Genomic DNA, 16,424 nt, shown 5'->3' with positions numbered 1-16,424 from the left:
TATTTTTCCACTGAATACAACTCATCCTTCGGGGTTGGAGTGTTCTATCTTTAACTACAAACGGGTGACTTTCTGCTGTCCCTTTTCCACTCATTTTTATCAGCAATCACCGGGGTTAAGCATAGGGGTAGAGGTGGTTAATACCCGGTGTGAAATGGCATCATTTAGTGTTCCTCTTCCACTGGACCCTGTCGCAGTAAATTCCCTGGGAATGGGTGCCAGTAGAAAAAGAGCTTTTGAAAAGACCAATGGAGTTCCTCCAGCATTTGTGTTTTTAAATAGATGGATGCTGCCTGACCCAGAGTTTCTCCAGCACTTGGTGCACCACTCAAGTTTCCCAGCATCTGGAGTCTCTCCTGTTGAGCAAACCACCTGCTGCCCACCCCTCATTTACAAAAATGTCCACAATTCCAAAGGTCTTTAGCTTTAAACATTTACCCTGTTTCTCATTCCCTGTATGTTGCCTGACCTGATCAGCATTTCCAGCATTTTTTTAATACACCATTTGCTTCATCTTCCCTGCAGCAAGAAGTTGATGAAGAAACCATATTCTGTGGTCCAGTATCCCAAACTGTTTTCTATCCCAAACTGTTTTCTATCCAGCTGAGAACACTGAAGTCAAGTCATGGAGGAAAGATGCAGGCAATCTGTAATCCAGGCTAAACTGTCCTTGAGGTGCAAAATCAGGTTGTGACATTGAGAGAGAATTGTTCGGATGATGTGGAGAGTTTGCAGAGAGATGTTCATTGGTTAACTTATTGGGCAAGGGTGACAGATGGAGTACAATGTTAGCAAATGTGAGGTAATCCACATTGGGCATATTTCCCAGGAATGTGAAATATCCACCCAAAAGCACAGAACAGATCTCAGATCCCATTGCTTACAAAAAGCGATAACATCACAAGTGCTGCTCATTTATTTATTTATCCTCGTTTATGCATTTGAAACCTAACTATTTGACTGAGAAAAGATTGATACAGTCTATCCTTTGGTCACTCAGGATAATGTAGTTTCCATAAAAGTGCCTCATTGAATTCATGCGAGTCCCTCCATTATTGGAGAATGAAAACCATGGCTGGGAACCCAAAGGTGAAAATGGAGCGACATTCCAGAGGTTGTAGATTCGGGCAGCCAAACTTAGAGCCACGTATGATAAACTTCAGATGTTTGAGAGCCGCAACAATCATGCAAAGAAGTGACACCGCTAAAACTACCATTGTGAGCAGCGGTTCGTACGATCAGTGGTGGATTAACCATTAGGTTGAGTAGGCTTAAGCCTAGGGGCCCAGAAGCGAGGACCAGGGGCCTCGGGCTTCTGGCATAATAACTAATATTTAATGTAACAATGTCACTTTATTCATCAAAGGGTGGGGTTGGGGGCAAAGTCAGGGGGAGCCTAGGGGCCCGGGTGATAGTTAATCCACCATTGCAAACAATTCCTGTCTAAGCCAACATAACATATCTACTGTTGTATAGGACGGCCCTAGAATTTCCACCTAAAATCTTGGTTTTGAGCAAATCCCTTTCAACAAGGAAACCTTCTCCCCTCCCCCCCAATAAAAAATCTGGCACATAATGCTGACCAGTGGATGTTGGTAAAAGCAAATCACAATATTTTAATAACAAATGATCATTAAAAAGGTTTACATTTTACCATTGTCTGCTCCTATAACAGGCTGTTTAAAGTCTATACTGAGCTGACAGCAGTTGGACTGGGCGGATGGACCCAGCGGAGGAGTACCGAGTGCGCACATAACGGGGCATGTGTGAGATTGCATTAGAGCTGGCAGGAAGGTGGCGATGGTGTTGCAACTTTGTCATCAAGATAAGAATTTTAGCCTCTTCATACAGGACAACCCTGACTTTAAGATGAAAATTTTAAGTTTTGAGGATCGTCCTATACAACATCATATATGGTACTGCCACAAGCCATACATGTCAAAGAGCCACAGGTGGCTCACAAGCTGCAGTTTGACTGCCTGTTATAGACTCTTCTGACAAAGGGTCACTGGATTTTTCACCCACAGGTGCTGCCTGGCCTGGTGAGCATCACTCAAACGAAGTAGGAATAACTTCTCTGATTCTCTTTCAATTGGATGATCAGTTAACTTGCCTCCAAAACATGAGAGAGATCCCTCTTCCTGTTCAAGGATTTCTCAGATCATCTTTATGGAGAATCAAATCCCAACACAGAAAATGACCACTCAGTGCAAGAGTAATTTTTTTAATTAGACCCTCCGCAGATATCATGAAAAATCCAATTCTCCTTTATTATTTTTTTCTCCCCCCCCCCCCACCAATATCTGTTTGCTGACTACACAAAATGGAGAGGAAAAGCAAATAGTTCAGAGGATGTGGAGAGTTTGCAAAGAGATATAAATATTGGTTGTGATTGGGCAAGGGTATGGCAGATGGAGTACAATGTTGTCAAATGTGAGGTAATCTGCACCTCCGAGGATCTGTCCTGAAGCTTCCACAATGATGCAATCACAAAGAAGGCTCGCCAACAGCTATACTTTGTGAGGTGTCTGAGTCATTACCGAAGACGCAGACATCTACAGGTGTACCGTGGAGAGTTTTCTGGCAGGTTACATCACTGCCTGGTATGGAGGCACCAACTCTCAGGACAAGAATAAGCTCCAGAGGGGTGTTAACTCAGCCTGCAGCATCACAGGCACCAGACTTCACTCCATCGAGGACATCTACTTGAAGCGGTGTCTTAAAAATAAAGCAGCCTTTATCCTTAAAGACCACAACCACCCAGGCCATGCCCTCTTCACTCTGCTACTAAATCGGGAAAAAAGTACAGAAGCCTCAAAATGAGCATTCAATGGCACAAGGACAGCTTCTTCCCACTGCTATTTGATTCCTGAATAATCAATATATCATAGAGACTGCCTTACTTTTCTTGCCGTTTTTAAAAAATATATATAATAATGTTGTAAGATGGTTATAATATGAATGTTTGCACTATAGCCCCTGTTCCCACTGCATCCCAGTTAATTGGCTGTGCATTGTCCTGGGATAGGAACCCCTTTGTGCCATTTACACTGGTCCACCCTAAACTAATTGCTTTTTCCATTGAACACACTCATCCCTGGGGATCAGAGTGTTTTACCTTCAACTGGAAATGGGCGACTTTTTGCTGTCCCCTTTCCACTGGTTATAGACGACAATTCCCATGTTTCTATTATTTCCCAATGACTAAACATCATCTTCATAGAAACATAAGCGACAATATTCCAAATTACTATCTTATTATTCCAATGAATAATAAACTTTGTAGATGCAGCTGTAAGTAGCTTTAATTTATTGATAAAACATTTTGCATAACTTCTCATTGAGGTTTTCATAATGAGTATCAAAGCATACTGTATAACAATATTCTTCTTTAAACTGTCAAACCAAAATTATGATTAAAATGAAATAAGATAAAATTAAGATGAAATAAGATGAGACAAATTCAAAAAGCATCTCGATGCTTATGTCTCCTCCACAGTTCTCCTCCAAATGAGAAACAAGCTCCCCACACACCCAGATATCACAACACGTGACAATTAACTACAAATCAAAACCACAAGGTTTTAACTTTACATTTATCAACAGGCTAGCCTCAGTAAATGACAGGGATATGAGTAGGGGTGGAGGTGATTAATACCTGGCATGAAATGACATAATTTGATGCTGACGTTCGGACAGTGTTCCTTTTCCGCCAGACTCTGTTGCAGTAAATTCCAAGTTAATTCCTGGGACAGGGTGCCAGTGAAACAGGGCTTTGTGATGCTGTTGCAAAACACCGAATTTCATGACTTCTTCATGACAATTAATTTTGATTCTAAAGAGCAGGGAAGTTCTGCTGTGTGAGGTACAGATCAGGCCACACCTGGAGTGCTACAAGCAGTTCTGGTCTCCTTACTAGAGGAAAGATAGACTGGCTTTGGAGATGGTGCAGCAGGCTGAATCCAGAGATGAAGGAGTTAGCCTGAGGGGAGATTGAATTGCCTGGGACTGTATTCGCTAGAACTCAGAAGAATGGGCAGGGATCTTATAGAAACAAAAATGATGAAAAGAGATGAGAGGCAGGGAAGCTGAGATTAAAACAAGGGGGCATCGTTTCAAGGTTCAAAGGAGTAGGTTTAGGTCAGAGATAAGAAAGAACTACTTTTCCCATTGGAACGACTGGCATTCTCTTCCTAGGGAAGCAATGGAAGCTGCCTCATGGAATAAGTTTAAAAAAAAAACATTTTTGCAAAGTAGGAGAATTAAGGGCTATAGAGAAATGGCAGCTAAGAGGTGCTGAGTCCACAACCAGATCACTCATGATCTAAATGATGCAACAGGCCAAATAGCCTAGTCCTGGTTCTATATAATATGTATTTTTGGACATACAGCATGGTAACAGGGCATTTCGACCCAAAGAGCCGACAAACTTTCCACGTTTCAAACAGTGGGAGGAAACTAGAGCCCCCGGGGGGGAAAAAAAGCAACCTAGAGATGGGAAGAACATAATATCACTAGCATTTTTTTTTGTTTTAAAGTAAAACTTTTTAAAAAAACTGGCTCAGACCCCCACCGTCCCTGTCCTCTCTTATCTTCGATGGACAGGTGACTCTTGGCCCCAAGCTTGGAGTTTACTTGTGGCAGCAGTTGGCTCAATGCTGAAGCAATTGCCATCTTCCTTACCCATAATCCCCCAAGCAGTGGAACTGCTCTGGGCTTGGCAGCACTACACCCCTGCTGCAGCATCAGGAGTTAGATGGAGGGGGGACAGAGGGGGGCAAGGAGAGAAAGGGCGACGGATGGTCAGGGGACTACCGGCTAGGACTGAGGCCATCCAGTGTTTTCATAACTGGAAAAAGTGCCAGTTTTTAAGAGTTTGCTGGTGTTTGGAATCCAAGATAAAAGCTTAGGCACCTGTGCTACCACATGCATTCAAAAGCTGAAGGCCCTGGCTGAACATCTCATCTACAGATTGCTAGTCCCCCACAATGATACTAGAGTGACACCCTGCCTTTATGAGCCCATGACCATGCATTGAAACTCCAACCCACAACTTTCTGTCTCAGAAAGAAACTGAAATGACAGTTCATTATCATGTACACATGTACAAATGCACTGAAGTTCTTCTTGCTGCGGCTACATACACCCATAAAATCCACTCATACGCAAAATACCAAGAGAAGGAAACGTCAGGTAGATAAATAGTTTGCTGTTCTCAACAGAAAAAAAATGCAATAGAGTGCATCACTAATTGTACCGTAGCTTAGTGGAACAATAATGGAAGATTCAGGTCTTGAAACTTGCCAAAACATTTATTGAATACTGATAAAGATACCTTACTGCCCTCTAAATCTATTAGGTTCTATTGAACATTTGCTATTAAACAAGTTAAATCAGTTTATAGCAGAGTGTGAATCAAAGAAGTACCCAACAGCACGAGTGGAGCAGCTCTCAGAGTTGCTGCTTTTTAGTTTTGGTGACCAATGTTCAATCCTGATCTCAAGTGTTGGGTGGAATCTGCACCATCACCTTGTGACTCCAGGTTCTCCAGTTTCCTCACACATCCTAAAGATATGCAGAATGGCAGGTTAATTGTCTAGTGCAAGTTGTTCCTAATTTTAAGTGAGTGGTAGAGTTTGAGAAATGGGGGGGGGGGGGGTTTGTTGGAGAAGATTAGTGGGCAACAGGATTGCTTTGAGGTAGCGTGGATTTGATAAAGTTAAAGTTCCATTATTGTCACTTGATGAATGATAACATGCATGAAATTCTAACTGTGTCTACCATAAGAAAAACAGTCGCCACTTTGTCAAGCACCCTTCACAGAAAATGAGGCCCCAGCAAGGAACAAACTTGTGACCCCAGGTTTGCAAGACCAGTGCTCTAACCACTGAGCTATCAGAGCCGATTTATCTATTTGCCTATCTGAGCTAATTGTCCAAAGTGACACTTGGAATGAAGAATAAATAACTGTCTCAACCCCTGTCATTTTAAGATTGACCATCAGAACAATCCGACACTGTTTATAATGAGTTTGTACTCCCAGTGTCTGCACAAGTTTCCACCAGGTGCTCCAGTTTCCTCCCATATTCCAAAATGTATGGGGGGGTTGTAGGTTAATTGGGCACCAAGGGCTTGTGGTCCAGAAAGGCTTGTTAAAATATTGCATGTCTAAATTTAAATGTGAAATCACACTGCGAAGTTCAGGGATAGTTTTGTGTTCACTGTCCCCAGTAAAATTTGCTCCATAGTATTTGATTGCTTTGTGTCTCTGTACTGTGCCTTATTTGCTGTACTATGGGTGAAATATTTATTGGTGAGCTTGCAAAACAAACTTTATCTGCATATCAGTACATGTGCCAAATATCTTGAACATGGTCATCTCTTTTTTAAAAAAGAAAATACACGAGGCAGAATCTATTGAATCAGGATAATCTTACTTGACAAAGGGCTCGGGCCTAAAATGTTGATTAAATATCTTTGCCTTCTACGGATGCAGCAGGACTTGCAGAGTTTCTCCACCACTGTTGTGAATCAACTACTGCCACAGTGTCTGCAGACTTTCTTGTTTCACTTAGAGAACAGTTCATCTTTTTCCAAACAGCTGATGGTGATTCATTGCTAGTTGGTTGATTTAAACCCACAAGTAGCTTCAGTTAATGCCAATTTTGGAAAATTGAGCCTTCCCAATATTCAGTAACATCCAGCTGTACAGCAAGCCTTTCAGATTTTTGGTCTCTGCCTTCATATATCTGAACATCAGATATATCCAGGAATTTTTTTTTTTAACTCTTTACAGGCAGTCAGCAAAGTTGGGATGGATCATTGATTTCTGTCAAAGCTTTCAGGGCTTCTCCGGGGGGTTCACGGAGACCTTGCCATCACCCAATCTCATGTCAAGGTTAAGGTGTCTCTCAAACCTCAGAATCTGCAGAAGGTAAGATGGCTGTGGGCAACGCAAGGCAGCAAATCCATGCTAGTAAATTTATATTCCAAACAAGGAAAGGTATTTGCACTTCTGTAGCACTGATTCTATTACTCAAACCAATTCATCATTCAAAGATTTCATTTAATTCTCTGCATAGACATTTTCAAAGTGGAACATTCTGATTATGTTGCCCAACACTTGGTCAGTGATAAAGGCAATACAAATTTACCCAACAAAATAAAGCATTTGGATTGCATCATGTACACCACACCCATCATCTTCTTGTGGAAACACTATTCATTCCATCAGTCTACCCTGCTCAAGGTTGATCGACACTTCAGTTCTGACAACTGGCCTTTGATCCATATCCCATGGTCAACCTCTCCAACAAAGATCTTGTCTTAGATGTTCCAGCACACACCGGCTCTTTTCTCAGGGCACTGTAGGTTACTCCCCCAACTCTCAGTCTGTGAAAGAAGTTTTTCTAACTTTTCTCAGAACTATTTACATTAAAATTATGTTACCAAACTCTTGTTAGTAAACAGATTATATCCACCAGAGCTAGTTTCTCTTTGATCAATTTAAACCCTTAATCAATGCTCGTTATAATAATGAACCATGACTTTGGTGATTATGAGATCATGATGTTCAAAACAGGTGCTCTCTGCACTCTTGGATTCCCCCTCCCCTGACAGAATTTCAGAGTCTGTGATTTATGGCACACAATAAGGCCATTCAGTTCATCCATACTGGCCCACAATGGAGTCAGAGTTGTGCAGCTCTGAAACAACTCCTGCAGTCCACCAAGTCCATACAGATCACAATGTATCCAACTGTAATGGTCCCATTTAAAAAAAATCAGCATTTAGTCCACAAGATAGATAGCACCTTTTTCTCAGGGCGGAAGTAGCAAACACCTGAGGATATCGGAATGAAGGGAAGGAAGTTTAGAGGGAAGATATCAGGCTTAATTTTTTTTAAAAAAGAGCAGAGTTGTGAGTGCCTGGTATACTTTGCCAGGAGTAGTGATGGAGGCTGAATATATGAGGGGAATTTAAAAGACTCAGGCAGGCACGTGGGTGAGAGGAAAAGAGAGGGTTTAGATTTTTTGGTAGGTAGAGATGAGTTAGTAGAAGGTAGAGGGCTGAAGGGCCTGGACTGCCCTTGTGAGTTCAGGAACCACGTGTTCTAAAGGGGCCCTAAATTAGAAAAATACACGGAAATAATTAAAAGAAAGCTTTTACTTGCAGGGCGGAGTCAGCATCAGGAGACGTGATCAGGGAGGGGGGGGGCACTAACTCACTCAGCAGGGCTGGGGGGGAGGAGTGGGTGCCAGGCCGGCCGTGGACACCCACCCCCCTCCGTCCGTCACCCTGGCCCCTGTCTGGGAACCTGTTCCCCCCCCCCCCCCCGGGGGAAGGTGGGGGAAACCCCAGGGGCCGAAGCCGGGCGTGGTCGCAGCCCCTCCTCCGTGCCCGGTCCCGTTGCCGAGGGAACGGCGCTCAGTGGCGCTGTGACGTCAGCGCGCCCACGCCTCCGCCGCCGCGGGAGGGGGGGGGGAAGGAGCTGTCAATCAGAGGAGCGGCAGCGGGCGGCCCCGCGCCAGGTTGAGGTAGGCCTCGGTGGGGCCCTTTATACTGGGGGGCCCTTTATACTGGGGGGCCCTTTATACTGGGGGGCCCTTTATACTGGGGGGCCCTTTATACTGGGGGGCCCTTTATACTGGGGGGCCCTTTATACTGGGGGGCCCTTTATACTGGGGGGCCCTTTATACTGGGGGGCCCTTTATACTGGGGGGCCCTTTATACTGGGGGGCCCTTTATACTGGGGGGCCCTTTATACTGGGGGGCCCTTTATACTGGGGGGCCCTTTATACTGGGGGGCCCTTTATACTGGGGGTGCCCTTTATACTGGGGGGCCCTTTATACTGGGGGGCCCTTTATACTGGGGGGCCCTTTATACTGGGGGGCCCTTTATACTGGGGGGCCCTTTATACTGGGGGGCCCTTTATACTGGGGGGCCCTTTATACTGGGGGGCCCTTTATACTGGGGGGCCCTTTATACTGGGGGGCCCTTTATACTGGGGGGCCCTTTATACTGGGGGGCCCTTTATACTGGGGGGCCCTTTATACTGGGGGGCCCTTTATACTGGGGGGCCCTTTATACTGGGGGGCCCTTTATACTGGGGGGCCCTTTATACTGGGGGGCCCTTTATACTGGGGGGCCCTTAGCATAGGCTACTGTTAATCCAGCACTGCTTAAATGTTAGAGCCTCTGCAGCCAGTATTTCAACAGATGAGATACTCCATGATACAGCCCCCTCTGTGCTAAAATAATTTTCTCCAATCTCATCATCTACTCTTATCTTTGTCTGAAAGGTCGTCCCTCAGTCTCCTCCATTCCAAGCTAAATAAACTGAGCCTATCCCATCTCAAGTCACTGCCCAAATGCTCCATCCTGTCAACATCCTGGTGAAATTCCTCTGTAATGGGTGTTTGGTGTCATGCAAGTACGGCTTACAAGATGATCATGGACTTCAAGAGGACCAGGAAAGACTGCTCTCCACTACTGAGTTGTTGATGAGTGAACTGTCATGGACACTCAACATCTCCTCACTTGTCAGGAAGGCACAACAGGGACTGCACTTCCTGAGAAGAATGAAGTGGGCAAAGCTACTGGCCACCTTACTTTTTACAGGAGCTCTAGCGAGAGCATCACACTGTGGCACAGTTGCTGCAGGGAAATGGATCGGAGGTCATTGCCCAGGGCCATAAGAGTGGCAGAAAGGATCACTGGAGTCTCACTTCCTCCTCCCTCTCCCCCACCTTTTAACAGGGCTTACTGTCTGAAGAGGGGTCTCAAAACCAGAGGACCCCTTCCACCTCCACACACATCTTTTGCCTGCACCCATCAGGGAAGAGATGCGGGAGTATCAGAACCACCAGGCTGCAGAACAGCTTCTTCCCATAGGCGGTGAGAATGCTGAACATCCAAAGGAGCTGCTTACACTAACCATCTGAGACTCTCATATTTACAAAACTATATATAAAAAAATTGTCCTGCATATGTATTGTTTGTCTGCATGTTATGTCTGGTTGTGTGTCTGCATGTTTTGCTCAGAGGACCAGAGAATGCTGTTTTGTCAGGTTGTATTTGTGCAATCAGATGACAAACCAGACTTGAAAAAACTGTTCTTGAAGCATCAAGCTTCTGTAGTATCTGCCTGATGGAAGCAGGAAGAATTGGGTGTGACCAGGATAATAAGGGCCCTTTATGATGTTGGCTGCCTTTGAGAGGGATCCTTTCCAGAGAAATCCCTACGTGCCATTAGGTTGAATGGGTTTATTGTCATGTTTAGCACACTATCCATGTAAGTCAACCTCTCCTTGAGCGCACAAGAAATCAGAGCAGGAGGAGGCCATCTGGCCTGTCCAGCTTGCACAATCCTTCAACAAGATAATGGCTGATCAGGCTGTGGGTTTAATTCCACCTACCTGCTTTTTCCCTCGTAACACTCAATTCCTAATTAAAAAAAAAAATTAGACATACAGTACAGTAATAGGACATTTCAGCCCACAAGTCTGTGCCGCTCAATTTACACCCAATTAACACAGTAGGTTTTGAACAGTGGAAGGAAACCAGAGTCCCAGGGAAAAACCCATGCAGACATGGGGAGAACATACAAATTCCTTACAGACAGCACAGGATTTTAACCTGGGTCCCCATCGCTGACATTATAAATGCATTGTGCTAAGTGCTATGCCAACCGTGCCACTCTGTGCAAAAATCGGAGTCTTAAAAATATTTCACAAGGCAGCCTCTACCATCTCCCTGAGCAGGGAATTCCACAGGTCACTCTCTGGGAAAAGCACTTTCTCTTCATCTCAGTTCTAAATCTACTCCCCTGCATCTTGAGGCTATGGCCCCTTGTTTTCATTTCACCTACCATTAAAAATAACTTTTCTGGCTCTTATAGCTCTGGGTAGAACAAACAAAATCTTCCTCAGACTCCACTTTAAATTTATAGCTTTTCACCTTGATCCTCTGCCTCTTGTCTGAGGCACTTATACAGTGAGCTCAACACTGTTATAGGACCAGTGACTGGGATTCAAATCTGGCGCTGTCTGTAAATTTCTGCATTCTCCCTAGGTCTGTTTAGGTTTCCTCCTGATGCTCCTGTTTCATTCCACTGTACAAAATGTTCCATGCTTGAGGACAATTGGGTGTAATTGGCCAGTATGGGCACATGGTCCAAAAGGGCCTGTTACTGTGCTAGATGTCTACATTTTAAAAAAATCTAGCCCTCTTTTTACTGGTACAAGAGCACAACTTATAGAACTGCTTTTTTGTCGCAACAAGTGCACAGGTTCAACCTTGACCTCCAACACTATCCAGCTGGAGTTGGCCTGCTCTTCATGTGAGTTTCCTGGGGGGAGGGGTGGGTTCCTCCCAGGTTGATTGTTCTACATCAAGTGGTGGAATCAGGGAGCTGATTAAATAAATCAAGAGAGATGAATGTTAAGTTGGTGGTTGACAGTGGTCATGAACAGAGGGCCAAAGGATTTAGTTCCATGACCTTAGGAGGTGACCCCACCCAAGGATGGCAAAAGCATCACTGGCCTGACCAGCTCCCTCAGATTGGAAATGGAATTCATCACAATGTCAATGGACTGTTTCAGTGCCTAGAGAGTTAAAAGGCCTATAGTAAAAACAGTCTGCTAATGAATTCAGTGGATTGAGGTGTGTGAGTAATTTTAGTGATGGGGAACTAGCCAATATGAGGAGAGGGTGGGTGGGTGGGGGAAAGACAGGCCAAGAGGGGAAGCAGGGAGGGGTGAAAGGCAGATGGAGAGGACAAGAGAGGCCTCACTGGCGGTCCCCCTTTCTGCACAAGTCATGGGGTAAGGTGTCAACCAAACCCCCCCCGCCCCCAGAATTCCTCCAGTAGGCTCTCCATTCTCTTATGGCTTCACCCTGCCATATTCCGGGAAGAAGCGCTAACCGACCAAGTGGTGCACAAACACTGGTCCAAATCTCGGGGGGCGGGGGAAACACTGCAGAACGTCGGGCTCGGAGGGACCCACCGGTGGCAATGAAAGACAGGGCGATACAAATTCGCAGTGGCAAACGATCGCCTGCCTGCCTGCCTGCCTGCGCACCTCGCACTAGCATTTTATTGCAACCCCCCCTGCAAGAAAGTGTCCCCGTTAAATGCCGAAACACATTTGGTCAAAGGAGCATAACAGATTTAAATGAACTTCTCGATTAAAAATAAATAACGCAGTGCATGAAATCACTGCAATCCTCAGAATAAATGCGGCTGCGATTACATTTCTGAAATAAAGCCCGCGGTTAGGAGAATATCAATGCTCACGAGTAGCCCCGAAGCCATTGCAATGGATGCGAAATTGTTGCACCTCCTGACTGCAAACACAACGAGCGCAGCCTCTCTGACAGCCCCGACCACCGGGCGACCTTAACCTTCCCTCTACCAGCTGAGCAGCGAGCGCCCCAGGTGCTCAATTCCAACCCGTCAATCATTGCCGTCGCCCGGCAACGACGCACCTGCCCGGGACCCCCCTCCTCACACCCACACCCCTTCCTGTCAATCACGACCGCTGCCCTCGCCACGCGCACCGCCCGGAGCCCGTTCCTGTCAATCACGGCCACGGACGCAAGGGAGTTGAATTGCAATGGGGAAGAGGGTGACTCTCAGTGGTTTTCAAACTCACATCCCACTTTCAATAATCCCGAGGCCATCAGTGCTCAGTGATGAGAAAAGGATTGCTTCAGGTGGTAAGTGAGTGGGAAGGGAAGGTTGAGGATCACTGCTCAATTTGCTTCAGAAAAATTGTCATCAGCCCATTTCCTTTGGAGCTATGAAACCATGCACATAAGAAGTCAATGAGGTACGATTAAAACAGTGGTTTTCTTTCTATTTCACACACTGCCTTAAGCAATCCCTTATTAATCACCTATGGCATGGGGATTACTTCAGGTGAAATGTGAGTTTGGGGGCAATTTGAAAACTACTGCTCTAAAGGAAGGCATGTGGGGAGGGGCATTCCCGGGCATGGCCCCTCCCTGTGAGATGCTGTCCACCCCATATGCTCACGGCCATCGCTCGCCGTCAGATGCACCCTCGCCCACGTCAAGTGCATCAAGCATCCCCAGCGTCCAGCTTGATGCACGCGAGTGACTCTCCCTGCAATAAAAGCCGTGTTTACGGCTGCTATGACGGGGGGCGGGGGGGGCTGAAGGAGGTTTACATTCATTCATCAGGTAGGCCACAACCAGCACCCTTGCATCCCATTCACCGAGTCTCTGACTCTTGGACTGTGCCCCACCTAAAGGAAAATAATGCCTGACAAACCTATTGCAATTTTTTGAAGAGATCATAAGTAGGATAGACAGAGGAGATGCAGCGGATGTTGGGTATTTGGAGTTTCAAAAGGCCTTTGACAAGGTGCCACACATAAGGCTGCTAAACAAGATGAGAGCCCATGGAATTACAGGAAGGATACTAGAAGGGATAGAGCATTGGCCGGTCAACAGGAAACAGAGAGTAGAAATAAAGGGGTCCTATTCTGGTTGGTTCTACAGGGGCCACTTATTTTTACATTGTATATAAATGATTTGGATTATGGCTTTATGTCTGTTTGCAGATGATTCCAAAATAGGTGGTAGAGGAGGTGGTGCTGAGGATACCAAAAGACTGCAGAGAGACTTAGATTAAGAGAATGGGCAAATAGGTGGGAGATAAAATACAATATTGGAAAGTGTACAGTCATGCACTTTGATAGAAGAAATAGATGTGCAGACTATTATTTTGATAGGAAAAAAAATTCAAAATTCCAAGGTGTGAAGGAACGTAGAAGTCCTCGTGCAAGATACCCTAAAAGTTGACCTCCAAGTTGAGTCAGTGGTGAAGGATTTATTGCCCCATGGGGAAGGAAATTCCTCTCATCCCTATCCTGAATGGGTTACCCTTTTATTTTGAGACTGTGATCTCTGGTCTTTCATCTTTCGGCAAGAGAAAGCATCAGCTTTTCATCTGGACTCTCAAAGTCTGGAGTAAGTTATACTTCTCAGTCGGATTACCACACATTCTTCTAAACTCTAGAGTATAGGTCTAGTTTGCTTAATCTTACCACATAAAACAAACCTATCAGCCCAGGTATTCTTTCATCGAACATTCCTTCGTTCATTCTTGTCCTGTGGAAAATATTCCAGCAATGGTCCCAACAGGCTCCCATATAGCTGGAGCAAGAGGCCTCTACCTCAATACAACAGCGCAACCTTTGGTTGAAGGAGGAATTTGAAGGTCGAGACCTCAGAGGTTGCACAAAGTTCACTCTCTGCTTGTCTGCCCTCTTACAGGCTTCTGAGGCGAAGGAAACCTTTGGCAGCCACTTTTCCCTCTAAGCTGTGGGTGTGTTTTGCAACCAGCGCACAAAGGAATTTAATAAGCGCACAAAAGGTTAGTTACTTAAAATAATGTAGTAATTAATAAGTTTCTGTTAACTATTTAGTCAGTTTTTCAATACCACATTTGCACATCACTAATTTACGCCACCTCACCTTTCCAGTTTGTACAGCTGCAGCACAGCTACAGCCACGTTTGGCGGACAGTGTTAATATTGTAAAGTTTACGAAGATCTGTTTCAAATTCTGAAGATGACTAAGTTTTCATTGAAAAAATATTGATTCACTACGTTGAATTCAAAAGAAGCAAAGGGCACGAAGTGCAAAAGAACTACAAGTTTGTTTAAAGTTGAATGTGTGTTATGTGAGAGTTCAGCTGAGCAAGAGCGAAAAATATCAAGCCCAGAGGAGATCAAAGTTCTTATCGACATCGAGTTGTTAGCTATTAAAATGAATTAACTCTTTACATTCAGTTCAAAACATTACTGAACATCAGGAAAAGTAGGTTCAACTCCTGGACGGCTGGTGAAGCAAACATTATGTTCAAACTTCTGGAGACTATCAACGATATTGTTCAGAAGGACATGAAGAAATAGCATCAACAGATTTTCACACGCTAACAGTTGATGAAACCACAGACCTTTCGGTCAACAAATGTCTCACTCTGAACTTCACATTCAGATCTGAAGATTGTACTGCATCGAAACATTTTGGTGGAATAGTTCTAGTGTAGATGTGCGATGCTTCTTCTATTGTTCCAGGGATCAAGCAGTTTTATGAAAAGAAGAGACTTTATCTCCATAAAACGGTGATGTTTATGACTGATGGAGCGTCAGTAGTGTTGGGCAGAGTTAATGGTGTCGCTGCAAGACTGAAACATGACCGACAATCCACACTTAGTTCAGCAACACTGTGAGGATCTGGGGATTTGTGAAGCATGGAAACAAGTCAAGTTAATAAGACATTGAAACTGAGAAGAACGATCTATACCGTGTTTTCTCGATCTACAGTTTAAAAAAATGAAACTTTTAAAGCAATTGCAGTGGACTCTGAAAACAAAGCTATTTTTTTCAGACCACTTGAAGAAGTCAGATGGTTATCTAGACATTTTGCATTGAAGGCGATAACAAAAAATTATGAGGCACTCATCACATACTTTGAAGAAGAGAAGTCGAATGGCCCCGTGGCTACATACTGTCACAAGAAATTGATAATCACATACGAAGTAGCTTTATAGGTTTTAAATGATGTCTTTGAAGAACTGGCTGCACTGCGCAAAATTCTGCAAAAAAGTGACCTGACATGATTGATTCACTTCATTTTGTGTGAGGCAAAATTAACAAGATAAGAAATCAGTATCCAAAAGGCAATATTTGGTGGAGTGACAAAATTAAAGTTATGCTAAGCCAACAACGTGAAAAAATGTCACAGCAAGTACAAGTTCGCTGCTGTTTTTTTTAAATATATGGTCTTTGTGTTCGTTGAGAAGAAAGGTTTCCTGAGATGAGGTATAAGAATGGTCAGCTTTTAATTTCTCTGTAATTGCAGAATGTAACTTCGCATTTGGCGATAAACAAGTTGATGCCCTTATTATGATTTTCTCAATGAAAATACTGTAATAGTTAGACAGTTCAAGAAAAACATTAAATCCAAGCTTTGCTCAAATGGTGGCATTTGTACTTCAAAATTAAAAGTTTTGCGACCTTTCAAAGTTCGTTGACATTGGGGGAACTTCCTTGCGTCTCATGTGGACTGTGAGTAAGGTTTTAGCCTAATGAATCGACTTAAAAAGAAGCTGAGAAACCGTTTAGATGAATGCCATTTGGATATGCTAATGAGAATCAAAAGCGATCAATTGGATGGAAGTTCTATTCCTCTAGAGGTTACAAAGAATGGGTAAGTACCAAAGACAGGAGAGAGAAAATAAAAACCCAGAGTGTCTTAAATATATATGTTATTCTGTGTAGTTTTATATCAAATATTTTGTAAACCTACATGCAGTGGTATGTGTGAAGATTTTCACATTAAGAATCTGGATAGTTTGTCAACTAGCTTTGTAATTGTAAAATGTTTT

General features: G+C 44.1%; 2 long non-coding RNA genes across 2 annotated transcripts in view; one reads left to right on the top strand and one right to left on the bottom strand.

The window, feature by feature from the left end:
- The window catches only part of LOC138745033 (uncharacterized), a 17,727-nt gene extending 1,303 nt beyond the window's left edge, over positions 1-16,424 (top strand). The window contains exons 2-3 of the long non-coding RNA XR_011345918.1: positions 14,306-14,405; positions 14,515-16,424. This is a non-coding gene — a long non-coding RNA (uncharacterized lncRNA). The remainder of the gene's footprint in view (positions 1-14,305; positions 14,406-14,514) is intronic.
- Positions 5,292-8,258, bottom strand: LOC138745032 (uncharacterized). Its single transcript, XR_011345917.1, has 2 exons — positions 8,170-8,258; positions 5,292-5,565 (listed from the first exon to the last, which is right to left on the bottom strand). It is a non-coding gene; the product is annotated as an uncharacterized lncRNA (long non-coding RNA).

This window comes from Narcine bancroftii, chromosome 10, assembly GCF_036971445.1.
Source record: "Narcine bancroftii isolate sNarBan1 chromosome 10, sNarBan1.hap1, whole genome shotgun sequence".
NCBI classification, from domain to species: domain Eukaryota; kingdom Metazoa; phylum Chordata; class Chondrichthyes; order Torpediniformes; family Narcinidae; genus Narcine; species Narcine bancroftii.
This window is presented reverse-complemented; position numbering and strand designations above follow the sequence as displayed.